Source organism: Ovis aries, chromosome 17 (genome assembly GCF_016772045.2).
Source record: "Ovis aries strain OAR_USU_Benz2616 breed Rambouillet chromosome 17, ARS-UI_Ramb_v3.0, whole genome shotgun sequence".
NCBI lineage: Eukaryota > Metazoa > Chordata > Mammalia > Artiodactyla > Bovidae > Ovis > Ovis aries.
The window spans coordinates 57,777,539-57,803,693 of NC_056070.1; the positions used below are offsets into that span (position 1 = coordinate 57,777,539).

The following is a 26,155-nucleotide window of genomic DNA, read 5'->3' on the forward strand; positions in this document are numbered from 1 at the left end:
AGGGGTCCAGATAGTGATTCAGGGACCCAAGGGGCTCCCATCTTATGCCTCCTCCATTTTGTAGGGCTTTTTGCTTCCAACCAATGGACAGGAAAAGAGAAGGTGGAAAAGACACACTTGCTCTTAACTGCTTCAGTTCAGAAGTGAGGCCATCACTTCTGCTCTCATTTCATTGGTAAAAACAAGTCACATGACCTTATCCAGCCACAAAGGGCACTGGGAAGTGCAGTCTCTGGCAAGAGAGCTGCTTCCCAGCCACAACAATATGCTATGGAAGTGGCTCTGTGGTGGCCAGCAGGCCATCTCTGCCTCAGCTCATTTCCTCCACCTTCACTGCCTCTTCTGCAGCCTAAGCCACCATCCTGTCTCATTTGGGCAACTGCAACAGTCCCCTCTGGTCTCCCTGACTCCACCCTGGCCCATCTCTAGTCTGTCCTTCATACAAGAGCCAGAGTGGTCCTTCAAGCCATAATTCACACCACCCATGTCTTCTCATGCTCAGAATAAAATGCAGACCTGTCACTGGGGGAGGCAAAGCTCTGATTAGCCTGATCTCTGACACCTCCTCTTCCTCATCGCCTGTTCCCCCGTCACTCCCAGCTCCTCCAACAGCCACCTCTGCCCTGACATATCTGTTATCGTGGTTCACCCTCCAGCTGGCCTTCCTCATACTCCAAGACTCAGCTCACACACTAGCCATTTCCTCAGAGCAGACTTCTCAGTCCCATTCAGGCCCCCCCATGGAAGGACGTCCACAGTGAACGACTGGATATTTGGTTGTATGGCTCCTTGTCTATATGCCTTTCTCCACGTAGGCTGGGAGCTGCTGGAGGGTAAGAGCAGTATCTGTGCTCTCTACTGGGCTCCCCAGCACCCAGCACATTGCCAGGCACATAGCAGGGGCTCGATACATTTTTTACTATTTACTTTTATTTACTTATTTGATTGCACCAGGTGTTAGTTACATCACGTGGGATCTTTGATCTTCCTTGTGGCATACAGGTTCTTTTGATTCTGGCATGTGCAATCTAGCTCCCTGACCAGGGATCAAACCTGGGCCCTCTGCACTGAGAGAGCAGAGTCTTCGCCACTGGACCACCAGGGAAGTCCCTCAATACATATTTGTTGAGTGAGTCAGTGAATGAATGGATGAATACCTTGATGTCATTGACCCTCCAGCAGCGCCCGACGCAGGAAGTTCTATTATCATTTCCCATTTCACAGATGAGAAGATGTGGCTCAGAGACAGGAAGCGGTTTTTCTCAAGGTCACACAGCAAGGAAATGGTGAACTTACACCTCAGAGCTTGTTCTAGCTGGAGCTCTTCTTGGCATTCCCATTTTAGGGGTACTTTAGGAGATTTCTCTTTGTCTTCTCCCAGGCCTTCCATCCCCCACCCAACCCCCCATGCACCCAGGACCCCAGGAGACACTCCACAGTTTCTAACAAGCAGGCACAGATGGTGGCAGATGTCTCCCCTGAAACAGTCAAGGCCCTGGCAAGAAAAGGATACGCTTATAAACTATGTAAGTGGAGGGGAGATTTGTGGAGGGTCAAGGGGAACCAGCAAGAGGCAGTGCAAGACCCAGAACTAGTTGTTGTTGTTCGGTTGCTAAGTCACATACGACTCTTTGCAACCCCATGGACTGCAGCATGCCCGGTTTCCCCGTCCTTCACCATCTCCTGGAGTTTGCTCAAACTCACGCCCATGGAGTCCGTGATGCCATCCTACCATTTCATCCTCTGTTGCCCCCTTCTCCTTCTGCCCTCAATCTTTCCCAACATCAGGGTCTTTCCTAATTAGTCAGCTCTCCACATCAGGTGGCCAAAGTATTGGAGCTTCCGCATCAGTCCTTCCAATGAATATTCAGAGTGGATTTCCTTTAGGACTGATTGGTTTGAACTAGGGGGGAGCCTAGAACTAGGGGGAGCCTCAAAGAGCAAGAGGACGGGGCCATTAACAGGACCTGGGGAGGGAACTGTGTGTGAAAGACTGCCTTTAACAGAGGGGCACAGCCACTGCACCTCTAGCCCTCAGGGAGGGGCCCAGGAGGACACTGTTGTGTGATGCTTTCCATTGGCTGAATCCCCCTGCAAGCTGGATGCAAGGGACTAGGCTGATTGGTTCAGCCTCCAAGGGCACCGTGCAGAGTACAGAAGAGTCCAGGTGGACCTGGGGAAACTACAGCCAGCTCACAGCTCTTTAAGGCTGAAAGAGGAGAGGCGGCCCCACCCATCAGGGTTTCTTTGGTTTCAAAAAACAAGGAATGTATTGGAGGAATTCAGGGTAGCTCTAAGATTTTGCTGCTGCTGCTAAGTCGCTTCAGTCGTGTCCGACTCTGTGCGACCCCATAGACGGCAGCCCACCAGCCTCCCCCGTCCTGGGATTCTCCAGGCAAGAACTGGAGTGGGTTGCTGTTTCCTTCTCCAATGCATGAAAGTGAAAAGTGAAAGTGAAGTTGCTCAGATTTTGAGGAAAGGCTAAACAGCTGTGCCTCATGGGCTCCAGGACTGTATGTGAAAGGGAGGCAGTCAGTGAAAACTGGGCCCACAAAAACAAGAGATGTCCTCACAAGACTCACTCCTACCAAAAGGGCAATACAGCCAAGTCAGTGGAGAGGCTAATACCTCATCAGACCTCAGAAGAATCAGTGTTGCTCAATCACCATTTGTGGGATGGAAAAATTAATGAGCCGAGGAATGCTAGAGAATCTGGACTTTAAGCACTCGAGGGCACTGGAGACTTTGACATAGTCACATTTGCGTTTTGGAAAGGTGACTCTGATTTGTGTGGGGAGACTGGATCACAGCAGGCAGGAAGCCTCTTGTGGCTGATGGAGTGTCCCAGATGAGGAAGATGGCAGTTCGGACTAGAGCATGGTCAGAGAGAAGGAAAGAGAGGATCACATCAAGCAATTTGGGGCTTGAGGGCACAGTCAGAGCCTTGGAGACTATACATAGACGACCACTGATCAAGCTGCTCAAGGTGGTCCACAGCACCCTCAGAGGGCCCGGGTGAGAGGCTGCCATCCTGGGTATGGGCAGCAGCACGTGCTGACAACCTCATCAGATGCTGTGTTCACCCCTAATCGCTCGTCACCTCTGTGGACTCCACAAGCTAATCTAAGAATCAGCACAAAGAGCCTTCATCTTGCTGGGATGGTGGAGTCCAATCACTGACCCCAAGGATCTCCATGGCGCCCAGGGAGACGGGCACAGGATAACCTCACCACCTGAAGGAGGAGTAGGGAATCCCCCAGAATCACCCCTAAGATGCCCACACCACCCACACAGCCCTTCTGGGGAGTGCCAGCCAGCCTAGCATTAAAGCACAGCTCTGTAAATGTGATGTCCACTCGGCTAAACCCTGAACCACGCAAAATAAGGCAAGGGGTTAATTCTACCTTTTGGCAAAGCTCTACCTCCCAGAGGTTCCTGAACTTGCCCTCACTTTCAAGCATTGGATGTTACTGGAACGAGTTTCTCCCTCTCCTTACCTCCCACCATTGCTGCATCAACTTGAACCTTCTCCATACCTCAACTCAGAAATTACACCCACAGGCATAGGAGTTCCTTTACCCCAGACTGGGTAGGCACACCTCCTCTATGCTCCCATTAGCAGCCCCCCTCGTGGCACTTAACAGACCGCATTGTCATTGCGTGACCCTGAGCGAGTTCCTTAACCTCCTCTCATCCTCTATTTCCTCCCCTGGAAAACGGGGTTATGGTAGTAGCCACCTAACAGGGTCTTTGAGCTTCCCTGGTGGCTTAGACAGTAAAGAATCCGCCTGCCAATGCAGGAGACTTGCTTTCAATCCCTGAGTCAGAAAGATCCGCTGGAGAAGGAAATGGCAACCCACTCCAGTATTCCTGCCTGGGAAATGCCTTGGACAGAGGAACCTGGCAGGCTGTAGTCCATGGGGTCACCAGGATTCGGACATGACTTAGTGAATAAACATCAGCAGCAAACGGGGTCTGTGTGAGCCTCCAACGGCTGTGGCCCTTATGATACTCTTAGCAATGTGCCCGGTGCCAAGGGAGCAGGAAGTGAGGGTTCACTGCTGCTGGTTTTAGCCACTTCGTGGTCATGAGACTTCCTGCAGAAACTGTTTCAGAACCTGCTCTTCCAGTGCCGTGCGGTTTCCCAAGACCTCAGACAGCCCCTCATTGATTCTGGCCACACTCCTACTCGTATTGATCAAACATCAAGGCTGCCTTCCTCTCAGGGGTGTTAATTGGCCCAAGTACTTGTCTGTGTTGGGGACCTAACAGATTTCTGAGTGAAGTCATTGAAATCTTTCCTGTGGCATCAACTCAGAGAGGGGTCAGAAGGGTTTGAAGTGTTTGGAACAGTTTTCTGTGTTGAAGATGCTCTTCTCATTGTGGTGGTACTCACTGACCGCAAAAGCTAAGGCTTGTACTTCCTGTGTTCAGCAACCTTTACTGAGCACCAGTGGTCTGCACATCCTCCAAGACCCTCTCCCTGCCCCAGCTCCCTCGCTGTCTCCTCGCCCTGCTGTCTCTGCCACCGTATGCATCACAGAATGACGTTACAGTCTTTGTCTACGTGTGGGCTTTTATGTTTGCCTTCACTTGTTTGTGCTAAGTCACTTCAATCATGTCCGACTCTTGGTGATCCTATGGACTGTAGCCCCCGGGCTCCTCTGTCCATGGGATTCTCCAGGCAAGAATACTGGAGTGGGTTGCCATCTCCTTCTCCACTTTACTTGTTTGCATTCGGTCAGCTCCGTGAGGGCTAGGAATGGGTCTCTTTTGCTTACTGCTGGCTGTATCCCCACAACATAGAACATACCCTGGGTCACTGAATTTTTATCAGATAAGTGAATGCCAAGCCCTGGGCTAGGCAATTCGCAGGGGAGTAGGAAATGAACAAGAAGGTGTGGATTCTGGCCTCAAAATGCTTATTCATTGGGTCATCAGGGAAAGACTGGAGGAAAATAATTGTGATTCTTGGATGTGCTCTAAGAAAGAAGCCTGAACATTCTGGGGCTTCATACACTGAAAGCAGCTCAGTCTTTTCAGGCTTCTTTATCCTCTGTCTGTTTCTCTGATGGCCTGACGGTAGGCAGCGTGCTGACAGCAGGGACCCTGTCTGGTTAATCTAGGCATAGGATCACACCTGGCAGGCACACAGTAGGAGTGCAATCAACGTCTTAGTCTCGTTTGAGTTTTTGTGTCCCAGAAGCAGAACCTGAGGTGCTGGAGTACAAGGAAATTTCTTCAGGAGGAGAGAGTGCAGGTGGGATGGGGAAGGGGAGGAGCCAGGAAAGTGGGCACTGTCTAGTAAGTTACCACTGTAGGCAACCACAGCTGAGCCTTGTAGGGGCACCTGGGAGCCAGTGTAGACCATGCATCTCAGAGTTACCCTCCTCGGGGGTCAAGGGAGCTGAAGTCTTCCAACTCCTATCAGGTATTGGGTAAAGGCACTCCGGGGGGTGGGGGATGTTAATTTCCCATTATTTCCTCTACAAAAGCATTGCAGGTACTGACAGCTGGGAGTTGGGATGTGAGCACATAGGGGAGTGAATGGTGGACACCGAGGTGATCTGGCTGGGGCACTGACAGGAGGTGCTACAGTCAGTGCTTACTCAGTGAGTCGATCAGTGAATGGCATTTGGCAATAGGGCATTATTTGAAGGCCTACTACCTACCCAAGTGCCTTGTTTGTTAACATGATCTTCAAAGTTTTGAAAGGCAAATAGTTACTGGGGCTCAGAGATGTTAGGTAACTTGCCCAAGGTCATACAGCCGGCAAGAGACAGAGCCAGGATTTGGCCCAGTCTCATTTGACTTCCCTTATAGCTCAGTTGATAAAGAATCTGCCTGCAGTGCAGGAGATCCAGGTTCAGTTCCTGGGTTGGGAAGATCCCCTGGAGAAGGAAATGGCAACCCATTCCAGTATTCCTGCCTGGAGAATCCCATGGGTGGAGGAGCCTGGTGGGCTACAGTCGATGGGGTCGCAAGAGTTGGACACGACTGAGCGACTAACCCACCACCACCTGGCTCCAGGGCCCACACACTTTTTCATAACGTGAGCTGGCGGGATACAACTGTGATGTGGATACTCTGGGCTAGAAAGTTCAGGAAGGGCCCAGATTTTCTTGATCATCCTCTTTGTCTGTCTTCTCTTTGGCTCCAAGGCTGGGCCAGCCCAACCTTGTCCCCAAACCCAGTCAACAGACTCCCTTGCCCTGAGGTCACTCCAACTTTCTAAGGCTTCCCCTTCACCCTTTTAATCCCCTTAAGAACCTGAGGGTTGGAGTCCAAGAAACTTAGGTTCAAATTCTGGGGTTGCCACTGCTTAGCTGTGTGTCCTTGAGCAAGTAATTCAACCTCTCGGTGCCTCAGTTTCCCCAGAAAATAGGCCAGTAACATCCAATTTGCCAGGTGGCTGTGAAGATGAAGGAGGGTTAGCTTGGCCCATAGGAAGCACTCTGGAAATGGTAACCATGGTGATCTTGAAGAAGTGATGTTTATCTTATTTGTCAGTTGCTAGCCTATCTTTCTAAGCCCTGAACTGCTCCTTCTTCCCATTTCTTTCTCAGTATCAGCAACCATCATGTAATGGTTAATTGCATAGACCTTGGAGCCAGTCTTGCTGGGTTCAAATCCTGGCTCTGCCACTTACCAAGTAGGTGAGAGGTAACATATTGAAATGGTGAAATGTAGTAGGTGCTAAGTGATACTGAGTGTACAAATGGATGCATGAGTGGGTGGATAGATGGGCGGGTAGGTGAGGAGGAGGAGGATGAAAAATCATAAGGCCATACTTTTTCAACTCTATTTCCAGAAGTCTTAAGTGTTTGAGGACTCCTAGGAGGATAGGCAGGCAGGAGTCTTGCCTTAACCCATGATTCCTAAGTAGCTTCTCTTTCACCTATTATATCTTGACTTTTGAATATGATTTCATTTGGAACTTTTTTTTTAATATTGCTAAGATTCAAAACAAGTTTGAAAGTCATTAGTGTAGAAAGGTGATTCTCAAACTTAAAAATGCATCAGAATTTCTAGAGGCTTGTAAAAACCCAAAGTGCCAGACCGCCACCCCCACCTCACAACCTCCCAGAGCTGCTGAGTCAGTGAGTCTGAGATGGGTCCAGAAAATCTGCATTTCTAGCTCCCAGGTGATGCTCACACTGCTGGTCTGAGGATACGATTTTGAGAACCACTGTAACAGAGAATTTCTCCTGATTCCTCCATGCAATTAGATAAATCTAGCTATTGAGTTGGAGAAGGAAATGGCAACCCACTCCAGTGTTCTTGCCTGGAGAATCCCAGGGACGGGGGAGCCTGGGGGGCTGCTGTCTATGGGGTCGCACAGAGTCAGACACGACTGAAGCGACTCAGCAGCAGCAGCAGCTATTGAGTGCCTAGAATGTGCCAGCAAACTGTTAGGTATATTGGAGAACATCAAAAATGGATTCAGATACAGCCCAAATCCCTCAAAGAGCTTCTGATCTCAAAACAGAGATACGAACCACACACAATATAATATATATAATATATAATATAATAATAGTTTCAAAAGGAGGGGGAACTACAATTAATTGAGCTTGTACTGAGTGCCAAAGACTGTGCTTGCTAAGGACTTCACAAGCACAATCTCATCTAGTCAGCACAATCCTATCAGGTAGGAACTATCATTGTCCCCATTTTTAACAGTGGAGAAAGCCAAGGCTCAGAAAGGGTAATTAACCTGCCTAAGGTCACACAGCCAGCAAGAAGCAAAACCCAAGACTGACTCTGAAGCTTTGAAATCACACCATAAACTTGCAGACTCTTCCCTTCCCCACAATTAGAGAGGAGTATAAGACAGTTTGCTTGAGTGTCAGTTTGAATAAATCAAATGCCAAAATACAAGACGCTAATGAAACTCTGGGCTGTCAGGCTGGGGAGAAGGAAGTGGGTTCTCTCATTATGGCTTTAAAAGTCAGAGTAAAGCCAGCAGGATCCCTTTCTGGGGTTCAGGGAGGTATAGTCGGCATGGTGCCAGCTCACCAGCAGGCTGGCTTGTCACCGCTGATGGGCTGGGTGTTTGTCTGATTTCCCCCACTGGACTGAGTGTTCCAGGAGCCAGAAATCCTGCCTAGATTGGGGGCGGGGGTCTCAGTTGGCCCAGCCCATGGCCTACCAAAAAAGAGGGGGCAATAATGAATGCCTATTAAATGGACAATAGAAGATGCCGCAGAAAGCTTCTGGACCTGTTGCTCTCACTTGTTTTTCAAATGAAAGCTAAAGGAGGAAGCTAGACGCATAGTCAGAACAGAAGCCGGTCAACTCAGGAATGGCCGAAGAGTCCCCAGCACCCTTGCCCCTCCACTTGCGTGACTGCCAGCGCCCAAAACACTGCTGCAGAGCCCCAGGGAAGTCCTGGAACACAGGAGGGAGCTCTGCCCTAGTCCAACCCCCTTAATTTTATAGGAGGGGAAACTGAGACCCAGAAAGGGGAGGCACCTTGGCCAAGGTCACACACACAGTAGACGAGAAGTCACGCACCATGACCCCACTCTGGGTAGCTTTCTGGAATACCGAGCTGGAATTGCACCTGCCCTCTCTCTACCACCTCCCCATTGCCCTCTCCCAGGGACTGGTCTCAGAATTTTCCTTAGTACTTAGAAATAAGCCCAGGTATGTCATCCTTTCCGTGCATGTCTGCAGTATGGTGCGGAGGAGGAGAATTACGAGAGGGCCACTTGATGGGGGAAGGGGTGTCATTGCTGCTAAGATGCTGTGTCACTGAACTCCGAGTACCTGCAGGCTGAGGATGAGGCCCCACCCAGCTCACTGGGGTGGACGGACGGGCACAGAGTAGACAACATGGGGCCAGAAGGCCACCTGCCTCAGCTTCCACCAGGAGTTTGCTTTAAAAAAATACCACCTCTTGAGACCTACAGATTCATACTCTGTGGAGGCAGAGTCCAGGCAGCGGCAGCCCTCATCTCATGCAATTTTTGTGTACCTGACAGGTTAAGGATCTCTGCTTTTTTTTTATTCTGAGTAAGACTTCCCTTGCATTCAAACACCTCCACTCAGGTGCTGAAGTCCATTTTCTTGCTCAAAGTTCTCCCACAGGTGGGCCAAAGCTGTTTAGTCTGGTAGAAACTGTTGCTTTGGAAACATTTGCAAGTGAAGCCCTTTGGTTGGGGGCACTCCCTCCCATTTAGCCCCAGGCCCCACCACTCCCTGCTGTCTCTGATCCAGCCAGCGTCCTCTGTTCCCCAGTGGCACTGGCTTCAAGGTGCACATACAGACCGTCAGATGCTCCAGGTTTACAGGGTTCTGAGAGTTGGGATGTGTTGAATTGGAACGGGGAAGCACAGGTGTGTAGGGGGGACTATATTTGGGTTGCAGGGGATATGAACACCAAACTTAGGGTCCCTTCCCATTTTTCAGGTGGTCTCCTCTGGCAGAGACCTCCCCTCACCCCTCCCCTACGCACTAATGCCCCTACACTCATATCCTTTTCCATGCCTCCTCTGTGGACAGACGCTTGCAAGACAGGGTGGCAACCAGGAGATACAAACAGCCCAGAGGTGGCCCAGCCCTCTCATCCCACTCAAGTCAGCCCCGCAGAGCAGGGACCCAGGCCCCTGGTCCCCAAAGCTGAGTAAACAGAAGCCAGGCAGGTCTTGGGGAGAACAGGAAAGCTACAGTGAAGGTTTAGCGCCATCTGTCGGTCATTTGGGGAACTGCCTCTCTGCCAAATAGGCTGCGTGGGGCAAAGGGTGTCGGGCAAACTTCCCCACCAGGTTCCTCAGCAATGATATCTCCTTTTTCTGCCCATTAAAGCGCCCCGAGATATCATTTGATTCAGTTCCAATTAACCTTTTCCAGCTCTCAGCCTTCTTTTAAAAAACCACTTAATACTATGAATCCTCTACCCCAGAAAAATACACTTCTGCTTGATTTTGCATGATTCCAGGGAGTTGACTATCCTTGGGTTAAGATCACCTCTGAGACCCAGAGATTCCAAGGGGTTTGCTCAAACTCACACAGCCGGCTAGTGGCAAAGCCAAGTCTGAGAGTCAGATGCTCTAGTGCGTCTTATGCTCAGGCTGCCTCTTTAAGCCTTAAAGGGCTCCTCCTCCTCTCTTCCCTCTCAGAATCCTGCAAATGTCTGCAGGGTATCTGACCAGAGCAGCCATCCCAGGGACTGTGACACCCTCACACCTTCCGGGGGTTCCAGGCTCCTAGACAATTCTGTTTCCTGTATCCTGGCTCTGCTGGCCTGCCATCCCGGGATCCTCTAGGGATACACTCTCAGGGATCCCAGCCTTCTCAGGGATTCTGAGTTGGGAGCCACGGCAGGAATCTGATGGGCCACTAACTGGTTCTTGCCCTTGGATGAGCTGCCAGACCTCCCTGGACCTTGACTTCCCTGTGTAAAAAACCAGGGTTGAGAACAGTCATCTCCAAGGTTGCCGCAATGCCGGGGCTTCTCACTCTAATTTTTCAAGACTGACCACCAGGCACAATCCTTCACAAGCACATCTGAGCAACTTCCCCAGCCAAGACCCCAGCAGCAGGCCTGAAAGCTGAATTCTCTTCCAGAATCAGGGCCCCTGGGTGGATTGGTATGCAGCTGATGGCTAATAAGGGAGGTAAGGCTGTTACATAGCTGGATCCCAGCAAGCTCTTCATTCATTTATTCAACCAAACATTTTTGAGGGTTTGGGGCTGAAGAAGAGGTTCTCCTATTTGAGTATGGATCAGGACCACTTAGAGAGTTTGGGCAAATTACAGAGCACCCAGCCCACATCTGAGTATCTGGTTCAGCAGGTCTGGGACGGGACCCAAGGCCTTTCAAATACATTCCCAGGAGATGCTGAATCCTCTGGTCCAGGGAACATGTTTTGGGAAGCACTGGCTTCCGGGGACAAATGAGACAGACCTGCTGTGCCTTTGTGGAGCTGTAGCAGTCCAGCTGTGAACCAGCAAACATTCTAGAGTGTGCTGTGATACGAAAGGGGAGGGGCAGGGTCTTCTCCAAAGAGGGGCTGTTTATGCTAAGACCAGAAGGCTAAGTAGAACTGACCCAGCAAAGCAGCAGGGGAGTGGGGAGGTTTCGTTAAATATTTACTGAGTAGGCGCCAGGACTCCTCTCTCATTTCTCATCTGTTCCTCCCCATTAATGGGAGGGAGTCAGGATTAGCCCTATTTTACAGATGGGGAAGCTGAGCCTCAGAGAGGCAAAGGACGGGTCCAAGCTCAAGAGCAAGAAAGGAGCCCCAGCTTGTAATGAGGGCACCTGTTAGCTGCCACATCCTCTCTGCTGCTTCTGCCCTGCAGCCCCCAGGCTCCCCTCCCCTGGGAGAGCTACCGCTTTGACACAGCTGCAGGGCTCTGCCAGCCAGCCGCGCTCTGCCCACTCCCCCACCCCCCCTCCGCCCCAGCCCTTCAAGTGTTTTCACTGCTGGGTGAATTCAGCAGATGCCTTTCGATCGCAGCCTATTAAATTAGACCCTCTCTGCAGCCAAAAGAAGATAATTATGTTTTCATTAGCCCTGGATAATGTATTACCCCCTTGGTGGCAGCACACTGGCCAACTCCTCCTTCCCTCTCCTCCCCTTGGCCACCCCAGAGCCCTCTGCTCCCCAAGGCTCACCTCTAAGCTGCTGGGGTGGCGACTGGTTAGGGTCCAGAGGGGCAGAGAGCAGGTAAAGGGGACGGCCCTCTCTTCAGCCGGGAGAAGACTTTTACCCACCTGCCGAGCACAGAGGGGTGGAGGGTGTGGGCCCAAGAGAAGATCCAAGAATAATCGTTATCATGGTGACCATTTATGGAGAGCTTGCTCTGGGCTGACCCCTGGTTAGGTCTCGGCCTTTGAGCACTACAGTGCTCTGGGCGGGGTTGTGGGTGAAGGGAGAGAAGCGTATCAACATCTCCCTTGACACCAAGGAGGTCCTGAGGAATCAGTTTAGAGGGAAAGCCCCAAGCAGCCTAGGAAAAGGAAAGACTTCCCAGGGTACCACACCTGAGGAGCGTCTGGGGGGGCAGTCCCTCTGCACAGTTCGAGGGCCACCACGTGGCTTAAAAGCACCAGTTTTTGAAGCCCTCTGGCACAAGCAAGAAGGGCCTCCAAACGCCAGACGCTCCCCTGCCACCCGGAAAAACAGCAACATCTTCACTCCCTCTTTCTCCACAAGGCGGCGGTGGGGAGGCAGGAAGAGCCTCACTCTGAGGTCAGTACGGACCAGTGCTAATAGCTGCTTTTACCACCAGCTAACTGGAGTGAGTCACTTTGCCTCTCAGAGCCTCTGCTTTCCCCTCTGTATAATGGGAATAAGAGAAAGCAATCACCCCTTACAATTTCTGTGATCATTCAGTGAGATCCACCTAGAGAAGGCTTGGCTCAAGACTGGCAAAATGAGACATACTCGATACAAGACAGTCATTATCCTTTCTGCCGCAATTAGTACTGTTACTAGTCCCCTTGTCCCTACAGAAATAACCAGAGGAAGGGGAGGATCTGTTTCTTTCTCTCTTCGTTTCCTCTCACTACCTCTCTCTCCTTCTCTCTCTCTCTCTCTCTCTCTCTCTCTCTCTCTCTCTCTCACACACACACACACACACACACACACACACACACACTCACAAAACCCATGGTGGTAACTGGCTCCCTCCCTGGACTTGGAAGCCCACCTTCCCGAATCTCCTCTCAGGACCTGCGTGCCTGTGCTTTGCTCTCAGACACCTGCTGGTGAGGACAGCAGGTGATGAGGGGGCGGGGGGTCTGTCCCCCTCCCCCTGAACCCAGGCTAACTCTGCCTTCTGTGAGCACAGCCAGCCTTGGCCTGGACCCTACCATCTTGTGGCTGCCTGTCTCCTACCAACCATCCTTTTCCCTGAGTCAGAGCAGCTGGTGATCCAGAGGAGGTGCCCCCCTCACCTGGGGTCTCCCCCGGCCCCACCCCCACATGGACAGGCATGCACATGGTAGCTGTTTTGAACAGGTGAAGGGCCAGCCCAGTGGAAGAGCAGCTTCTCTTCGTCTGGCTTTCTGATTTTCCCCGGTTGCCATGGTAATTGAGGGGAGCAGTATTCCGAGTCTGACTCTGATAGCACTGAAGCCCAGCGCTTAACTTTGAAATGGTTCAGGCAGGGGAAGCTGGGCCCAGGTTGAATGCTTCCCTGGGATACCCTATCCAGCCTTTATGCTCCTGTTCTGATTCTCATCATGGTTGTTATTACTTGGGGCTACTGTTTACTGAGCATTTACTATATGCCAGGCTCTATGCCAAGAGCTTCCCCAGCCAGCATCACCTCGCTGTCGGCATCTTTACAACGACCCCGGGGCCGTTTCGCCACTGAGAAAACAGGCTCTGGACTTAGCGCCACGTGGCACAGTCCGGAGGTGGCAGAGCCCTGGGGCTGAGAGGGAATTTCCTGTGTGTTCCTTCCAGTGTGTTGAAGACCAGCAGAAGGCTGCGCAGCCACCTCTCTGCCAGCTTCTTCACTCTTTCCCCCCCTCCTCATCCCCACACCCCTCTTCCTGTGCCCAGTCACACCCCCTTCTCCTGGTGCTTGATGCGAAAAACGATTCGAAAAGCATTTATTAATGACAAACTGGGGGATTCCTTTTTGCCTCTTCAAGCCACCTAGAGCCAGGTGCTCTGTGTGTGTGTGTGTGTGTGTGTATTCTCTATTTCCCTGGTTTTCTCCCATTTTCCCAAGAGTGTGTGAGCAGCAGCAACAGTGAAATGCAAAATTCTTCGCAATCTGCCCGGGAAAAGACAGCTTTTGAGCCGGGTTTATATGGTTACCCATATGTTAGGGCCCCTAAGAAAGGAAGGAAAGCTTGCTTCTCTGCCTCCTCCCCTCCTCCCAGCCCAGCCCTGGGCGTCTCCAACCCGCAGGTTTACCTGCAGCTTTTCCAGGCCACAGGTGAGCAAGCCGGCGCCCTCCCGGTCCATCCCCCTCGCCAGCTGTCAGGACTACCCGCTACTTCAGGGGAGGAAGACCAGAGCCAGGCAGCATTTCCTCCACCGGCCCCTCTCTTCCTGTCTGCCCACCCAAGAGCCAGAGCCAGAATTCAGGCTGGGGTGCCTTTTGGCCCTGTCTAGAGTGAAAGGCAGCGCACCCCACTGTCCCATTGAGGAACGTTACCCCAAGGCTGATGGAGAGGCAGAAATAACCATCTCTGCTTTCCACAGGGCCCTCTCTACCCAGAGAGCTGCCCTGTGGCTACTGCACGGAGCCCCCTCCAGGCTCCCAGAAATTGTCATGGGGTGTGTGTGTGTGTATGCGTGTGTTTCCTGATAGAAAAAAAGATGGAAATTAGGTTATATAAAAGATCTATGTTTTGGAGCCCAGAGCGGCTCTTTTAATGAGGGTTGCGACGTTTCCCTCCCCACACCCATAAACCAGCCGGGTTGGACGTCACCGCTAATTTGTTTCAGCGATGATAGGATAAAGGAGGGACATTAAGAAATAAATTCCCCCTCACGACCCTCGCTGAGCTCACGGCTCTGCCCCTACATATTTATGCCGCGTTTCCGGCCTCTGGGCGAGGAGCTACTTAGCCCCGGGGCTGCTCCGAGGGGCAGGCAGGCGGCGAGCGGCTGCCGGGCGGACGGGGTGAGCCAGGGGCGCGCGCGCGGGGCGCCCCGGCACGGCGCCGGGGAAGCCCACAGCCTCCGTCCCGAACTTGGGTTCGCAAGGGGCGGAGGGAGGGGAGGGGACTTGGGGAGGGGTTGGGGCTCGGGAAGAGGGGGCGGGAAGGGATCGGAAAGGCGGCGGGGAAGGCGGAGGGATGCGCGCGGCTCCTACCCAGAGGTGAGCGGGTACGACTGGCGCCTTACAGCCGCGCGGGGCGTCGGACCGGGAGGGTTTGGAACCGGGAGCGCGGTGGCTGCAGGAGCCCGGGAGAAGGAGGAGGAGAAAGAGGAGGAGAAGGGAGACGGAGGAGGAGGAAGGAGGCGGGCAGGCTCGCGGACCGGCGGGCTGGCGGGTGCGCAGCGCAAAGAGGCAGCCTCGGCACTGCCCGACTCGGCAGCAGGTGAGTTCTCGGCCCAGGCGTCCCGCGTCCCCTCGGTGTCCCCTTGGGCTCCCAGCCCGCAGTGCTCACGGGCAGGCATGGGGGGCTTGCTTGCGTCCCAACTTGGTCCCAGTGGCCTCGATCTCCTCCCCAGCCGGCAGCCCCAGGCCGGCGGGCTCGGGTCCCAGCGATCGTCGCGCCCGCTGCGCTCTCGCTCCAACTTTGCGGGGACCAGCGTCCCCGTTCTGCTGCACGCTCGGCTCGGAGCTGCGCGCCTGCGGTAATGGCGGCCCCTTTGGCAAGGCGCGCTACCCCCCGCGGACAGCCGGAGGCTGGGGGACGCCAGTCCCCGGGGATCGTTGCACCTGCCCAATCTCAACTTTCAGCTTTCCTCCGCGCCAGGCTCGGCAGAGGCACGGCCACCGCCAGCCCGGTAATGGCGGACTCTTCGGCATCGCTCGCCACCCTCGGTGGGGGGCCCCGAGGCCGGGAGGGTTGTGCTCCTGGGTGGGGTACGTTGTTGCTCCCGCCTGGCTTGCAACTTTGCTGCGCTCCCGGTAACGGCGGGGCCGCCTACACCTCTTACTTCTAGCGTCCGGGCGGGATTGGGGTGCAAAAGCTCTGGCTCCCGGAACCTAGGAAAGTTGTGCCTCCTGCTCGAAAGAGGTTCTAGAGCTCCCAGACGGGCGAGGGGCGCACTCTGCAGGGATTCGGGGCCAGGCCTTGTATCACCAAGAGTGGTAGTTTTTACTGCCAGGTAGCCAAAGGCCAGAGCTGGGTCCCTGTGAGATGCAACTTCTAGAGCCACCCGAGGGGTCCTTGTCCGGACAGGCTTCTCTGAGCTGTGCTCTAGGGACCTCCATCTCCTGGGCGCTGTGGCCAAGGCGCTCGCTCACTCGGACAGCATTGCCTGGGTTGGCACCCAGAAAGGAGAAGCGCTCGGGCCAGGAGTCACTAGAGCGAGGGCAGGCATCTTTGGAGTGACATACCTAGGTTCTAATCCTAGATTTACTTTTTACTTACCCCATGGTTTTAAGTTAGTCCCTTTACTTCTCTAAGCCTCAGTGCTTTTGTCTGTAAAATGGGAAAACAATACCTTTCTCATGAGACTGTCGTGAGAACCTTAAAAAAATCACATAGCCCAGCTCAAACCCTGATTTTGGACCCCAGAAGAGCACACAAACGACCAGAGGAGACAGTGTCCATGGGCAGAGGTGCGTGCGGGGCTAGGAAGACACCCAGAACGCATTGTCTGGTCTCTGGTGGTCCAGAACCTTGGAAGAGAGGAAGGAGCTGATCTCTCAGGCCCCAGAGGAATGAGGGAAAGCTTCTCTCTTTCTTGTACATTTTTCCAATTGGGATTGGGGCAAACAGGTTGCATTCACAAAGGTGCAAGGGAGCATCAATTTTCCCCTGATTGTTATTTTGAATTTAAGATAAAACAGGGAAGGAGCCTCTTGTGCCCTCGCTGGCAGCAGAGTGGTGTCCATTCTCCTCTGCCCTCAGGATCTTAGCAGACAGATTTGAGAAGGCTTGGCATATATCCAGAGGGAGTCGTTCCACCCCACCGTTTCCACCACCATCACCCCAGTCCTTTCCACCAATCCAGTTTCTAGGAGCCCCTGAAAGGGTTCACAGCTCTGGGTCGTCTTCAAGGTGCTGTTACATACAATGTTTACCACGCCCCCCCCCCCACCGCCGCCCCTGCCCAGGCATACTCTTAAAACCTCCCCCAGGTCACCAGCACAGTGATCTGACCCATTTGGCAGCTTTGGAAACTGAGGCAGGGCAAGCCAAGAGACCCACCCCTAGCCATCTACCTGGTAAGTGGTACAACTGGAAACCTCAGTGCCGTTTTTTAGTTACTTAATTTGGGGGGTTTTGCCCACATCTGGGCACACAAGCAGTCTGTGCTCCTGCCTTAGCACCCACAGCTTCATTTCCTGATACGTCTGCACAGCCAGAGGCTACCCCAATAGTCAGAGACCTGACTGCATCCCCAGAAATTGTGAGTTCCCCACAAAATCCCAGCCATGTATGGAGAGGAGCAGGCCGCACAGTAGAGAGATCTGGTAAGGACCCCTGCTTGAGGCCAAGCTTAGCTCAGTCCATTGGCTGTGTGACCTCTGGCTGAACACTTGACCTGATAATGGGCTTCAGTTCCATTATCTGTAAAATGAGAACAATAACTTCCACAAGGGCTTGCTCTGAAGATTTTGTGAAAAGGTATGTGACAAGTGTTCTGCAAACAATGGTTTTATGCCAAGATTGGTGATAATAGAAGAACCCAAGAGGGAAGTCTGTGGCACTGTTTGGGGCCCGTAGTGTTGATGTTTTTTCTAGATCAGCCTGCTGTTTGCTTGTTCTTTCTGCCTCTTCTTCATTTTCCCCAAATGGCCAAAGCCAGCTTCACCCCACCACCTCCTCGACCCTCCCCATTCCCCAAAGGCTCTATCTTCCCTGGGGTAGGACCTCACCAGAAAGAATGAGAGGCTAGGAATTGTGTGGTGGGGTAGGCTGCTCTCTGAGGGTCTCCGCTGCTGAGCCACAGGGAGCTGTCCAAGGTACCACCCAGGCAGTTATCCAAAAACTTTCCCACCCACTGGTGGGGGGGTCGCTGATTTCCTAGCACACAGGGAGACTTGGGGGGCAGTTCACCCACGTGTTGTGAGCCCACCTGGGTCTAGCTGTGCTGCCTGCTCCAGTGTATGTTCTGAGGTGTCTTCATGACAAGACGGCTTATGTTGCCTGTCACTCAGGTTCCTGGGTCTGTACATGCCGTGATGAGCCTTGGAATGTGGTTGAGAGCTGCAGGCAACAATCATAACCCTTAGAACTGGAGCTTTTTCCTGTTAGAAACCAGAACACTCAGAAGTTGAATCTGGCATCATTCTGGGAGTAATTTTCATCTGGCCAGGCATTCTTCCCACCACTGGTCAGTGTGGGTTTACGTAGTTACCAACATGAAGGCTGCAACAACCATAAACATGACCATTTTCCTCATTCTAATACAGGATAGCATTTGGGCATATCTAATCTGGTAGATGCCAAACATCAGCCCAGTGGACCATCAACCTCGGAATCCACCAAGGAACTGAGCAAAAGCAGAGATGCCAGGTCCCACCCCAGAGCTCCTTAATCAGTATCCCCTGGGGAGACATGCGGTTTCTGTGTTCTTAACAAGACTTCTCCATGAGGTTCCAGTGCCCTCAGCTCTTGTCCAGGACCCTTGTTTTACAGATGAAGAATCCAAAGCCCAGAGAAGACACATGACTTGCTGAAAGTCACACAGCAAGGATTGACCAAGCTAGGATAGGGCCTCCGTGTCTTGGCTCTTTGCCCAGTGCTTGTTTATGATAACGCCACATTCACTTCAGTGTAAAGAAGCCCTACAGATTCAGTACTGAAAGGAAATGTGATCCCATCTCTTTCCCGATTGTCATCACAGGTTGGATAAACTGTTCAGGAAAGACTGAGCGTGAGCCCGGCCACCTTGACCTTGTTGTGCACGAAGCCCCGAGTCCTCGTCTAATGTTGGGCGTTAGCCCCTTCGGTTGATCCATCTGTCCTTTCAAAGAAGAAATTCCTTTTTTAAAGTGAGCTAGTGGGTATGACTTTAGGAACCAGGTAGTCACAGGAACTAATAAACCTTGTCTACCTATTACCTACCTATCATTGATTTCACCAAAGCCATTGATTTGGGCTCATTTCAGCAGCCAAGTCAGCCCCTACCCCAGCTTTGTAAGTCCTGCGTCCCTTTATGCCGCTTACATGCCTGTTCCTAGGGATGGAGAATGGTGAGCAGGGTCCTGCAATGCTGGAAAATTGAGTCCATGTGAATCTACCAAATGAAAAAGATCTCTCAACAGAAAACGCCCCTCAGTCCCCAGTGCAAGTGTAGCCGACAGGGTGCAGCGGACATGGATCTTGGCGTAGCTGTGATCAGCCAGAGATGAGCAGCAGTTCTGTGTGGTTCTGCGGCAGACATCAGCACATTTGTCAAATGTGTAATGATGAGTGCTAAATGGCAGACCCAGAGTCCAGCCCCAAGGGCAGGTGCTTGGATTAAGGTGGTGCGAGCCCTGCTCTGACACAGCCTGCAGTCCGGTTGGGTAGTGGGCACCAGACCAGCCCTATACCAAGCTCAAAATTTTGACAAGAGAGGTGAAATATTGCTGCAGCGCTCAGGACAGGTGACTGGAGGTATCAGGGAAGGCTTCACAGAGGAGGTGACCTCAGAACTGGTAGCTGTCTGACGTGTAGCACCCACTCAGTGGGAGGGTCTCCGATACCAAACTGGGTCAAGTGCAGCCAGGTCGAAAGGCAGAGGAAAATCGAATGAGGATGTCATCTGGGAAAGCGTCTGATGCCAGGCTCAGGCACTTGTGGATTCTGTGACTTGGGGTGAGTGAGTTAAGGCCTGTCATCAGTAAATAGAGGTTATAACGACTGCATGGTGTTGTTGGAAGGATTCAGGGAGGTGGTGTAAATGCAATTCTTGAAAGGGGACAGAGAGCATCAGAGCTGAGTTAATATCAAAGAAAAGAAATGCAAGAAAGAGAGACCTTTTAGTTAGCGAGCTGATGTGGGCCCTGCCCGTCCCCTCCCTCAGCCCGTTTTCTCATCTGCGAAATGAAGGAGCTGGAATCCAAGGGCGACTCCATTCAGAGACGTGCAAATGCATTCTATCTGGCTGGCACACAGTTTGCATTTTGCTTTGGTTTGGTCATTTTTCTCACCTTTGGGTCACAGACCCCTATCATTAAACACTGTATGTATTACTTGCCTGCTTTGAGACGTTTCCATGTATGAACCCTGGACTAACTTCCTCCCAAGATCTTTTCCACCTTACATTCTGGGCCTCACCCGAGAAAAACATTCTCGTCCATCAGTGGCATTTGTGATTTCTGCTGACAGTTCCTTAAAAAAGAATGGTTCTGTTAGGATTGAAAGCAGATGCCCTTTGCAAAGGCGTAGTCTCCATTTGCAGCCTGGGAAGTGTCGTCTTTTCCCCCACCTCTTGTTTGTATGTTCATTAGATCACCTCTTCTCAAACGGGATTCCTGGAAAACATAAACCTTTTCTTTGGCCATGCAATATGCTTCTGCATGGGCTAAAGGCACCTGAAAGAAATTCCCCTGATTTTCAGGGGTGTCCTAGAAAGTGCTGCTGCTGGGAACTGTGCCCACCAGCATTAATACTCAGGACTCTCTTCTTTATTCCAAGCCGGACAGCTAACTTGCCCCCATGGGGGATTGAAGACGTGAGTCTGTCTGGGACCCAGCTGCAGGTAGGAATGAGGAAAGGAGCTTGTGAACTCAGACGGCTTGCCTGACTTTAAATGGTGTTGAGCAGACACTGTTTCTCACTTAAAGGATTTCTTGTCATGAACAAGGGTCGGGGCAGCAGCTCCTTCATCTGAGAAGCAAACTCTGAGCTCCCAGCTCCGAGCCAGAACCTATAGGACAGGCTGGGGCAAAAAGAAGTGGAAGACACCATCTGTACCCCCAAGCAGTTCCTGAAGCCCAAGAAAGGGATCCACTTGCCAGTAACTGGAATGCAACAGGGCAGGCGATACAAGCAATCTTTCCTATTTGGTCATGAAAATAGCCGCATGGATTTCATTGTGCTGTATTTCATTCCAGGAATTTTAAGCATAAAAATGTAACCCACAGGGATAAATCAAAATGGTATTCGATAGCCACTGACATATTTTGGGCAGGCTTTTCTCTTTGATTTCTGAAGCAGTCTCTTTGAAATATTCAATAAGGCAAATGAAAACCAATTATATTCATGTACCAGAATTCAGGTAATGGAAAGAGTCAATAATATGTCCGTGCTAGTTTATTAAGATAAGTCTTAGCTGCAAAGACCTTCATTTGCCATTCCTCTCCGAATATCATGGTCATCACTGAACTGAAATCCCTTGATTTCTCACAAAGTGTGTTCTAAAAGGATGAGACTGATTGAATTTGGAGGCTTGCAATTTTTGTTTTTTTGATTATTTTTTAACAAATATGCACAACTTTTGCTTACAGATAAAGGTTGTTTCCTTAACTACTGCCTTCAATGTGCAGGGTTTCTTGGGGGTATCTTCATCAAGACTTGCCTTCAGAAATTACAATATTTCTTTCTGAATCTCCCTACCAGTGCTACCTCTTTGGGCTTTTAAGAGTTCATTTGCTTTTCAGAAATAGCAGGAAGGCATTGGGAGCCACATTTTGTTAAAAGCGGAGGTTGCACTGAATGAAGTCAGGTGATGATTTCGTTAGGAGGGGGCCTTTTTAAAAAAAAATAATATCGTGTAATCACACTGGGTTTCTTGTCCAGTTCTAAACTGGCATCTAAGTCAAGCATCATGTCCTGTGCATTTCACCTTGAAACCGTGATGACGGCACCCAGCCATGAAGCCAAAAATCTTCTCATTTAAGAAACCCCTGACAGCTTGTTTCTGTGCAGTAGATTGCCTCTTCTCTCCTGAGCAGTAGCTGTTGGACTTATTACTTTGATTGCCATTATTTAAAACATGACTTTAGCTGAATATTTGGTGAAATTTGCAAATATCTTTAGGTGTAATGATGGTGCTGTGAGTTTTGTCTAGGATGTGCATGCTTCAGAATTTAGAGCTGAGGCATCATGACGTCTGCAAGTTATGTTCAAATGGTTCAGTGCAAAGATGATAGAGAGAGATGGGAGATAACTGATACAGATACATGGGTAGGAAGAGAGGTGGATGGATGGATGAATGGATGGGTAGATAGGTAGGCAGGTAGAGTCAAAGAGATGATGGATGAATGGATGGGTGGATCGATAGGTTGATGATAGATACAATAGGCAGGGCAAATATGGCAAATGCTAATAACTTGAATATAGTTGGAAAGCTTATAGATATTATTGTATTTTCCTTTTACATTTTCTGTATTTAAATATTTCAAAATAAAAAGTTGGATGGCAAGAATAGCTTTAGTTAGACTTTGTTCTGTATTAAAATTACCCAAGTTTCTTAAGAGAATAATATTCAGCCTCCCCACCTCCGACCCCCCTCCCCCCACACACCCATTAAGACATATGCACACACACACTCATAAGCACCTCTTTTCCTGGAAGAAAATAATCCTGCAGTTTAGCAGAATGTCACTGTTTTTCCATGGCAGCCTTTCTTTACATTTTTCCCTCAGCATTTTAATTAGAGCTGTGAGTCACTGTGCCTTATGAAGGCTGGTGACAATGTCATTTACGGCTGTTTAGCATCCCAGTCGAGCCCTCTTCCACAGTGCTCATTACATCAGGGGCAATGAGCAGGCGACAGTTCCTCTGTCAGCCACAGAGCAGGCTCTGGGCCTCTTGAGGAGTTGAGAAATAAGCTTGAGGTTTGTCCCTGGAATATCTTCCAAAGTTGCCTTTTCCACCACAGGCTTTACAGCCAGGAAATGCCTGAATGTGTGTGCGCTCCAAAGGGTGATTCAAAACTGCAGCTTTGACATCCTTCTCAGTGTTAGCAAGCTTTTCTCCCAGGCACTGGGGTCTAGCTGGCCATGATATCAAGTCTTGAATGTATCAGAGGCCTCTGGACATGAGGGGAGGCAGAGAAGGCAAGATTCTGACCAAGCTGGATTGGAGTCTGTCCTGTGCCCTTCACCCTGTAACCTTGGGCAAGTTTGTTTAATCTCTCTTGAAATGTCCTTTTGCTCTTCTGTTCAGTTCAGTTCAGTTCAGTTCAGTCACTCAATCATGTCTGACTCTTTGTGACCCCATGGACTGCAGTACACCAGGCCTCCCTGTCCATCACCAACTCCTGGAGCCTACTCAAACTCATGTCCATCAAGTCGGTGATGCCATCCAACCATCTCATTCTCTGTCAGCCCCGTCTCCTCCCGCCTTCAATCTTTCCCAGCATCAGGGTCTTTTCAAATGAGTCAGTTGTTTGTATCAGGGGGCCAAAGTATTGGAGTTTCAGCTTCAGCATCAGTCTTTCCAACGAATATTCAGAACTGATTTCCTGTAGGATGGACTGGTTGGATCTCCTTGCAGTCCAAGGGACTCTCAAGAGTCTTCTCCAACACCACAGTTCAAAAGCATCAATTCTTCAGTGCTCAGCTTTCTTCATAGTCCAACTCTCACATCTATACATGACTACTGGAAAAACCATAGCCTTGACTAGATGGACCTTTGTTGGCAAAGTAGTGTCTCTGCTTTTTAATATGCTGTGTAGGTTGGTCATAGCTTTTATTCCAAGGAGTAAGTTTCTTTTAATTTCATGGCTGCAGTCACCATCTGCAGTGATTTTGGAGCCCCCCAAAATAAAGCCTGTCACTGTTTCCATTGTTTCCCCATCTATTTGCCATGAAGTGATGAGACCAGATGCCATGATCTTAGTTTTCTGAATGTTAAACTTTAAGCCAACTTTTTCACTCTCATCTCACTTTCATCAAGAGGCTCTTTAGTTAGTTCTTCTTCACTTTCTGCCATAAGGGTGGTGTCATCTGCATATCTGAGGTTATTGATATTTCTCTTGGCAGTCTTGATTCCAGCTTGCGCTTCATCCAGCCTGGCATTTCTCGTGATATACTCTGTATATAAGTTAAATAAACAGGGTGACAATATACAGCCTTGACGTACTCCTTTCCCAATTTGGAACCAGTCTGTTGTTCCATGTCCAGCTCTAACTGCTGCTTCCTGACCTGCACGCAGGTTTCTCAGGAGGCAGGTCAGGTGTCCTGGTATTCCCATCTCTTGAAGAATTTCCCACAGTTTGTTGTGATCAACACAGTCAGTCTTTGGCATGAGCAGTAAAGCAGAAGTAGATGTTTTTCTGGAACTCTCTTGCTTTTTTGATGATCCAACGGATGTTGGCAATTTGATCTCTGATTCCTTGGCCTTTTCTAAATCCAGCTTGAACATCTGGAAGTTCACTGTTCACATACTGTTGAAGCCTGGCTTAGAGAACTTTGAGCATTACTTTGCTAGTGTGTGAGATGAGTGCAATTGTGTGGTAGTTTGGGCATTCTTTAGCAAACTTTGGGGTTTGAAATGATAAGTGACATTTTTCAGTCCTGTGGCCACTGCTGAGTTTTCCAAATGTGCTGGCATATTGAGTGCAGCGCTTTCACAGCATCATCTTTTAGGATTTCAAATAGACTTAAATTGAAGAAAGTAGGGAAAACCACTAGACCATTCAGGTATAACCTAAATCAAATCCCTTATGATTATACAGTGGAAGTGACAAGTAGATTCAAGGGATTAGATCTGATAGACAGAGTGCCTGAAGAACTATGGATGGAGGTTCATGACGTTGTACAGGAGGCAGTGATCAAAACCATCCTCAAGAAAAAGAAATGAGAAAAGGAAAAATGGTTTTCTGAGGAGGCCTTACAAATAGCTGAGAAGCAAAAGCCAAGGGAGAAAAGGAAAAATATACCATCTGAATGCAGAGTTCCAAAGAATAGCAAGGAGAGATAAGAAAGCCTTCCTCAGTGATCAATGCAAAGAAATAGAGGAAACAACAGAATGGCAAAGACTAGAGATCCCCTCAAGAAAATTAGAGATACCAAGGGAACATTTCATGCAAAGATGGGCTCAATAAAGGACAGAAATGGTAGGGACCTAACAGAAGCGGAAGGTATTAAGAAGAGGTGGCAAGAATATACAGAAGAACTGTACAAAGATCTTCGTGACCCAGGAAACCATGATGGTGTGATCACTCACCTAGAGCCAGACATCCTGGAATGCGAAGTCAAGTGGGCCTTAGGAAGCATCACTATGAGCAAAGCTAGTGGAGATGATGGAATTCCTCTTCTGTTAACAGGAGGTTGACTCCACTTCTCTGAGTACTTGGGACCAGTCAGTGCTTAACTCGCATTGTGTGCTTGTGTGTTTATTAGAAAGGATGTGTATGTGCTCAGGCATGTCCAACTCTTTGTGAACTCATGGAGTATATAGCTCACCAGGCTCCTCTGTCTATGGGATTTTCCCAGCAATAATACTGGAGTGGATTGCCACTTCCTCCTCCAGGGGATCTTCCCTGACCCAGGGATTGAACCCATGTCTCTTGCATCTCCGGCATTAGCAGGCAGATTCTTTATCACTGTGCCACCTGAGAAGCCCTTAGAAAGGATGGGGATGGCCATTAGGATGCTTCAGTTGAGACCTGCTATGCCCTTGACCATGGCATCACTTCTTATATGCCTCATCCCTGAACCCAGCATTCAATGAGGATTAAGGTTTGTTAGACAGGGTCCAAGCAAGAAACAGAAGGCACCTGTGGCTGTGAGACTTTATTCCCAGATAATTTAATGAAGGAATTACTTAAGAACATGGTTTTAGGCACCAACCAGGGAAGGCGGATTGTCCAGGGGCTAGCAGCAAGGGGAGTGAGGATCACCCAAGGCCTGCTATAGCTGCAGGAAGTCCAGTGTTGCTGAAGCCCTTTGGGCCATGGGGTGGGCTGGCAGAGTCAGGGAATGGGGGGTGGTAGGCCTCTTCAGACCACAGCACTGAGATGCGAGAAAGCAGCCTGTCTCTCCTCCGTCTGTCTCATCTTCTTTGTGTGTCCCCTTGGAGGCCTCCAGTGAAAAGCCAGAGGACCAGGAGCCTATTGATACCCATAGAGCTCAGCCTCCTCCCAGGACCCAGAGAAGGTTGGACAACAGATCTGGGAACAAAGGATGGAGAACAACCAGCACAGACAAGACAAAGAGGATGAGTTTGCTGGTAATGGTCAGCACAGTCGAGCTCAGTTCATCAGCTCTGAACAGAGAGATGCTTCCCTGTTCTGGGATGTACTGGGGTGTCCCCAGCTTCCTGTTGGATCCTCATAAAAGCCTTAGAATGATTCAGGCATTTGCTTTCATTTCAAACATTAGAGTACATCCCTAGGTACTTTGAGGAAATGGGACTGGGCATTAGAAAATCAGATGAAGAGTGCTGGGGCATTGAGACTTAACCAGCAAATTGTAGGATGGAGTCCTGGGTCAATAAGGCATTTGGTCTATTGAAGAGACTTGTTGAATAAGCTGCTGAAATGGGTTCAGTATTCAGTCAACAGGTAACTGGTTTATTATCTGTTGAACTTCCATTCTGCATTCTGAGCACATGTCTGGGCAGTGGGCAGCCGTGTCATTCCAGCCAGCTGTGCGCTTTGTGAAAATAGGAGTTCAT

General features: G+C 50.3%; 1 protein-coding gene and 1 non-coding gene across 4 annotated transcripts in view; one reads left to right on the forward strand and one right to left on the reverse strand.

Moving 5' to 3' along the window:
• NOS1 (nitric oxide synthase 1) overlaps positions 1–26,155 on the forward strand; it is a 193,179-nt gene that overhangs the window by 55,018 nt on the left and 112,006 nt on the right. The gene's annotated exons all lie outside the window — the stretch shown is intronic.
• Positions 1,033–1,105, reverse strand: TRNAE-CUC (transfer RNA glutamic acid (anticodon CUC)). The gene has a single exon. It is a non-coding gene; the product is annotated as a tRNA-Glu (tRNA).